At 60.2% G+C, this 7,020-nt stretch overlaps 1 long non-coding RNA gene across 1 annotated transcript; it reads left to right on the top strand.

Moving 5' to 3' along the window:
* The first annotated feature begins 73 nt into the window (after nucleotides 1–73).
* Nucleotides 74–6,844, top strand: LOC145717761 (uncharacterized). Its single transcript, XR_014141158.1, has 3 exons — nucleotides 74–534; nucleotides 3,389–3,546; nucleotides 6,650–6,844. It is a non-coding gene; the product is annotated as an uncharacterized LOC145717761 (long non-coding RNA).
* Nucleotides 6,845–7,020: the final 176 nt, after the last annotated feature.

Here is a 7,020-nt window from a genome sequence, read left to right as displayed (position 1 = left end):
TTTGCTGCTTTCCCTGCCCGCGGGCCAGAGTCCTCAGTACCTCCAGATCCGAGACTGGACAAGGAGGCCCCTTCCACTTTCTTCAGGGCACTTGCTTTGCCCCAGCTGTCCTGGCTGAGGGAGCATCTGCCCTCCCAGAATGGAGCACTTGCCAAGCACCTGCCATCTTCAGAGTACCAGATTAGACCCTCACTCTGGGAGGGGAGCCTGGAAATCCTAGGGGCCCTGCCTGCCGGTCCTGATGGGATTTGGGGGCTCAGAACAACACTAGATCCCGGCTGTTATCAAAACTGTGCACAGCACCCAAGTCAGCACCAGGGGGCGCACACCTGGGCAGGCCAGGCCTCACAGAGACCGGGCAGCAAGTTGTGCGCGCCCACCTGGGCGGGCCTGGCCTGGGCCCCGTGCAGAGCCTCCACCCAGTAGGTCACACTGTGTGCGCGCAGAGCCAAGCCCAGGTTGCAACGCTCTGTCGCCGGCTCCCAAGAAAGGATCCAGGACACGGCCTGAGAAGCCTACTCGCTGGGAATACAGGTCTGGCCCAGAAAGGGCAGCATGGGCATGGGAGGGACAGTCCCCAGAGCAATGTGCCCTCGGACGGCAAGCCCAGCAGACTGAGGAGGTAGTGGGCTAGAGCCTGGCTGCTCGTCCTTCGTTCCCCACGAGGGACCTCTGCCTCAGGTGGTGGGGGCCTGGGCTTTCCAGTGAAAGTAGAGCAGGCAGGGCCCATGAGGAGAGCCAGCCCAGGAGAGAAGGAGCTCAGAGGCGCCCCGGGCTGGCTCCGAGCACAGGACTGCATGCCCTTCTGCCTGGCCTGGCACCAGGGTGCCCGACGTCCCTGAGTTTCCCCTTTTGGGGATGGGAGGCGCCGCTCAGCATGGTGGCCCTGTGATAGAATGTCACCCGTCGGCATCATAGCACTATTCTGGGCCATGTCTGCTGAGCTGGGCAGGCTCAGGGCAAGGGCACTGGCCAGGGGCCAGGAGACAGGGCCTCAGTCAAGTCCCCTCACTGGCCGGGAAGAGGGACAGCCAGACCTGGGGCCTGGAGGAGACAGAGACATGGAGCCCTCAGGCCATTTCTCTGTGGGCCGGTCTGGGGCACCAAACTGTGTCGTGCAGGTCCAACGTAGCCCCCAGAGATCTTTGTCTTCCCTCCCAGCCTTCCTGCCCTTCCTCTCCTCTCTGCCTCCCTCTCACTCAGGGACGGAGGTGCCAGGACAAACTAGTGAGACAAGTGGGGCACCTGGTGGCTCAGTCGGTTAACCATTCGACTCTTGACCTGAGCTTGGGACGTGTCTTAGGGTTGTGAGGTAGAGCCCCATGTTGGGCTCTGCAATGAGCTTGGAGTCTGCTTGGGATTCCTCTCTCCCTGTCCCTCTGTCCCTCCCCCTGCTCACGCACATGTGCCCTCTCTCTCTCTCAAAAAAAAACCTAGTAAGACAAGTGTAATAATGCGCATAAGACCCTTGTGGCTGGGCCCTAGGGAAGGTGTCCTGTGGGTCTTGTGGGTCACCCTACACAGTAGGGGACAGTGCCCTGTGGGCAGGACCCACACTCTGCCCAGACCAGAGGCCCTGAGGCACCCAGGGGACCATTTGGGCCCTGTGGCAGGAGCCCAGGGGGGTGACCAGGGCCATGCCCCACAAGAGCTTGTGAGTCATGGTTGGAAAACACGGTTCTACACCCAGAGCAGTTGGTCGAAGGTGGATTACTTAGTCTCACTCTGTTGTCAAGTGTGTTGCAAACTATTAGATGATGATGATGATGATGACGACCATACAAAAGTTGGGGCTGGTTGGGCTTAAAAATAAACCCCAGGGCAAATGAAGGTGATCCCTGCCAGGCACCAGTCCAGTATGCAGTTTCATGTACACTTCACGCCACGCGGGGTGCCCTCCTCATGGAGCTCGGGGCCTGGCTGAGGTCCCGGGAAACCCCAGGGCGGCAAAGCTACAGGGGCTGGGCTGGTCCACTCTGGGCGGTGGGTGGGTGGATGGGCTCAGGGGGACCCAGCTAGAACGCCTCAGCTATGCCCCAAAGCAGCAGGAACGATGGGAGGAGGGGCCGGGTTCCAGCCGCTGGACTTGGGGACAGATAGGATGTGCGGTGACAGGAAGGAAGTGGGCAGGATGGGGGTGGGGCACCCCCAGGTCTGAGGCCTCTGGAGGAAGAGGAAGGGGCTGCAAGGAATACCACCCGAGGCTGGGAGCACCCCAGGCACTCTGGGTGTGTGGATGCAGCCCAGAGGAGGGGCCTAAGCCAGAGAGTGAGCTGAGGCGGGCACAGGTGTGCATGCGCACACACACACACGCACGTGCGCGCGCGCGCGCACGAGCGCACACCATGAAAGTCACGGGAGCAGCTCCCTCAGGGAGGGCTGTCCTGTGAAGGAAGTGGCTGCCAAGGAGCATTCTCAGCCACATGGGGCTGGGGTGGGGGGACATTTCCAAGTACTTGCTGCAGGTCAGGCGCCTTCTGGACGTAGCGGGGCCCAGCTGGAGCCTAAGCCGAATCCACTGCTTAGGTTTAGACAAGTTAGGGCTTGTTGGAAGGGCAGCCAGCCAGGCGTCCATAGACCACGGCCGGGGATGGGGGCAGGGCACCTCAGAAGGACAACCCCTCCTTGAGGGGCCTGAAGGGTTTGGTGGAGGGGCTGCTTTGAGAACTTGGGCGGCAGTGTTCATTCACTTCTGGTCCCTCCATGGGCTCCAGGCCCTGTCCCCACAGGGCTCTGGGCTCTGGTCTTGGGAGGGCAGGGGTTGCAGGAAAAGACAAAGCCAACCCCACTCTGGACCTGTGGGGCAGGGCCCCTGCAGCCCTAGAGAGCCCGGGGCCGCCCTGACGCTGAAGGGCCCCGAGGCCTGCTGCGCGCCCCAGAGGCCAGAGCTCCCCATAGCCAGCCCTGAGCTGTTCCTGAGAATGAGAGAGGAACCCTGGCTCTCCAGAACCTCTGGGGTAGACTCTATGGAGGCCGAGCGCCTGGGAGGTCCGAGGGGAGGTATGCCGCAGGCAAGGTTGAGGGGGCCCAGGACTTCTTGGGGGCCAGGTCGGGGACTGGTAGGAGTTTCCTGGGGAGGCTGTAACAAAGGACCACAAGCGGGTGACTTCAGAGATTGAGTCTCTCCCAGTTCTGGAGGCCACAAGTCCAAAATCATGGTGTCAGCAGGGCCGTGCTCCTCCAAAAACTCTAGGGGAGGATCCTTCCTGCCTCTCCCCCTTCTGGTGGCTCCGGTCATTCCTTGGCTTGTGGCTACCACTCCAGGCTCTGCCTCTGTCTTCACATGGCTTCCTTCTCTGTGCGTGTGCGTGTGCGTGTGCGTGTGTGTGTGCGTGTGTCAAATCTCTTTCTGCCTCCCTCTTATAAGCACACTTGTCACTGCATTTAGGGCCTACCCAGATAATCCAGGATGATCTCTCCATGTCAAGATCCTTAACTTAATCACATCTGCAAAGTCCCTGTTTCCGAATAAGGTCCCAGTCTGGTTCCACGGCTTAGGACATGCACATCTCTGTGTGGGCATTTCAGCCTGCCATGGGGCTGCAGGTGAGTACTGATCTGGGAGGCCCCAGCTTGATGGTGGCCCCCAAGGCCTAGGAGGAGGGGAGAAGGAAAGGGCTATGCTCTCAGCTGGGGAGAAAGTGAACACTCTGAAAAGAGAGGGCCCTGGGGCCCAGCCAGGAGTTCCCCCACTTCAAGGCTGGTCTGAGGAATTGCTGTCCCCAGGGAGAAACCAGGCAGCGGGGGAGGGGCGGCTGCTACCGGTCCCAGGAAGAGGGGTGTGGGGGTGTGGCGCTGGTTGGCTGAAGACCTGGGAAAGAAAGCATGCGGCGTGGGGGAGGGGGAGCGCTGGAGGCAGGTGACAAGGAGGGGGTGGTCAGTAGGAAGAGGGCGTGTGGGTTCCTCTTACACAGTGAGTGTGAAGGCTACAGGGAGACGGGCCTGAGGGCGGGCCTCTCGTTCTTGGCTTTGTTTCTTGGGCCGAGAGTGCCTTTGAGAAGGTCCCAGGAGGAGACAGCTGACAGAGAGCCACTGACGATGTAAGAGTCAGGGGCACCGACCAAGGCCCAAGGCTCCGGAGGGGGCAGGAAAGGGCAAGAGCACAGTGGGGACTAGGTATGGGGCTGGAGGAAAGGAACAGGAGAGGGTACAGGGAAGCAGGGAGGTCTGGGCCACTCAGCCAAACACCTTGCCCTGCCGCACCCCCAGCCCCAGCCGTGGACCTCCTGGAGCTGCCCCCTAAGCATTCTTGGTACAGGAGACAGGGCTTGATGTAAGGAAGAACTTTCTAGAGAAGCTCTCCCCACCCACCTCTGTACAGATGGAGAAACCAAGAGGGGCTGGCCAATGAGCAGGGGCCATCGATGACAGTGGGAGAGCTTCCCTGGCACCCAGGCTCCCTCACTCCCCAGGTCTGAGACCTCCCTCTTGGCCTCAGGCCACAGGCTAGGGACCAACTGTTCTGAACCACAGAAAGAGGGTCATCCCCTCTCCTGGCTCATTAGCTATTTGGGGATTGCCATTTGCCAGAGACTGGGGGTTTTCATGACACCCTGTGGAGCCGTGGCTCTGTCCCTTCAGCTCTCCTGAAGGCCACACACCTCGTTCCTTGGTCAGCTGACTTTGGGCTGGGCTAGCCCTTGGCAGTATCCCTAGGAAAGAGGCGAAGGAGTGGTGGTAACTGTTCCCTGCCTTTGATTTTTCTCCCCTCGACTTGTTTCTTCCCCCTGGGTGTTCCAGGGCAACCCCAGCAAGAGGTGGCCTGTGCATAGCTGGGAGAAGGGGACTCATGTAACTGTCCAACCGAGGCAGCCTGCACCAAGCTCTGGGAGCTGGACTGACTTCACGTGAGGGTGCCAATGCCCCCGTGTGGACGGCAGCCATCGGCAAAATGAGCATGCCCCCAGGGGCAATCAGTAGGTCCCCTGGTCCCTGAAGGAAGGCAGTGACACAGTCCCAAGGGAGTCTTAGCTCTTCTCTTCAGCCACTCCCAGGCCTGCACGTGCAAGACTCTCCCCTCCCGCTCAGCACCCATTTCTTCCCCACTCCGATCCCCGCCGAGCTGCCAACACATGTCTGCTAAGAGGCTGACCAATAACTGAACGTTAGCTATCTGCCAGAGCGTGCACCTCCTGCCCAAGGGAGGCTCCTGTAAGGGCCACCAGAGCCTCCTGTGGCTCTAGAGCCAGGGACCTCAGGCCTGGGGCCGAAGGACATGCCACTGGGCCAGACTCCGGGAAGCCTGCCACACTGTGGGGGGGGGGGGGGGCGGCAAGAAGCGGACCCAGCTTGAATCTGTGGGGTAGAGGAGGCCACGGGCTCTCAGGAGGTGTTCCCACCACTCGGGATTCCTCTTCCCTAGTGTGGATGCCCCGGGAGGTGAGCTGGCACCCCAGCTCCTGGCCAGGGTGAAGGCCCACCCAGCTTCACAGTCGGCTTCAGGTGGGGTCCGGTGCCCCTCTGAGTGGCGGGCGGCAAGAAGAACAACTCCAAGATGGCTGCCTCTCACATGCCAGGAGGCCCCATGGGCAACACTGAGCTCCGGAAATCAGGGGACTCGCTTCAGCTTTTATCTTCCCCATTCGGGGCCCAGTGCATCAGGCAGACTGGGCTCTGGGGCTGCTGTGGGGCCAAGGGAGCCAGCCTTGCTGCCGGCTGCGGCCGCCGGGGCGACCCCCACCTGCGGGACCGCCCGCTAGCTCCCTCAGAAAGTGCACGAGTAGTGTGTAAGAGTACGCAGGAGCGAGCGTGGGAGCGGGCTCTGAGTGCGTGAGTGTATATGAGAGTGTGCGGAGCTCACTAGGCGAGAGTGGGCGCGAGTGTGAGCGTATGCAAATAATTGTGCGTGCGTAAGTGTGAGTGGGGTTGGCTAGGTATGTGAGTGAGTAACTGAGTGTGTACGAGTGTGTGAGTGTGACAGCGTGTAACCATGTGTGACTCATTGGGTGTGAGCGTGTGCATGTTGGCCGGTGAGGGCTCACGAGCGTGTGTTGGCATGAGCATGTGTGAGTGACCTGTGAGTGTGTAATGTGTGAGTGAGCGAGTGTGGGCTACGTGAATATGACCTTGTGCGTGAATGTGCGCGAGTGCGATTAAGCATGTACGAGTGTGCGAGTGAGTGTGGGGAAGTGAGCATGTGTGTGTGACAGAGCGTATATGAGCATGTCAACGTGTGTGTGCATGTGTGAGGGTGCGTGTGACCTCTGCCTGCACTGAGGAGTTCCAGGTCTCAAGGGCTGTTCAGGGAACCAGCTGCTTCCTGCAGGTAAGACAAACTCTGGGGAGGTGTGACAGTCCCCTGGCCCAGGGCAGACCCTTTGCATCCTCTAGGTGTCTGTCACAAAAGCACCTCCTCCTAGAAGCCTTCCTTGAGCCCCCGGCACCATCTTTCGTCTCCCCCATCAATATTCCCTGGGGGCCCTTACCCCAACTTCATGACCACACAGTCACTCTGCCCGCCAGCTCCCTGTTTTGTGGCCCCAGCATGGGCCTTGCACAGGGGACACCCTGGGGCGCTGTTTGTCCAAGGCAAGAAAGAATTTGTGGCTATGTCCAAGTGTCTTCTACCTGCCACGTTCTTGGGCTCTGAGCCCTGCCTGCTCTGAGGTGGTGAGGCTTACTGCGGGCCTGTCACTTCTCATTCCTACAGAGTCGGCCCTCTTGCACTTCTGCTTGATGCTCACAGATGGTGACAAAGGCCTCCTCTGAGTTTGGAGGTACCCACAGTCCCTGGAACTGGGAAGCTTGGGACTCTAAAGACAAGTGGCCCGGGCCAGCCAGCTCCCACCTGGCTGCGGGGTGTCCACGGGCACACACTCGGTCTCTGTCCATGGATGTGCCTACATGTGTTGGTGGGTATGGGCTTTCTCTGCTTTGGGGTTTGTCTGTGTGTCTGTCTCCACTTGTGTCTGGAATGTATGGGTCCCTGTGCGTCTGTCTCTGGGTGTCCACCTGTGTGCAGTAGCTCTGTGTCCTGTGTAATGGTGTTTATGTGTTAACCTTTTGGGGTCACCAACTTTG

The sequence above is a fragment of the Leptonychotes weddellii genome, chromosome X, assembly GCF_054177405.1.
Source record: "Leptonychotes weddellii isolate Sample4059 chromosome X, ASM5417740v2, whole genome shotgun sequence".
In the NCBI taxonomy this organism is placed as follows: domain Eukaryota; kingdom Metazoa; phylum Chordata; class Mammalia; order Carnivora; family Phocidae; genus Leptonychotes; species Leptonychotes weddellii.
The sequence above is the reverse complement of the archived record's forward strand: the minus strand, read 5'-3'. Positions and strand labels throughout refer to the sequence as shown.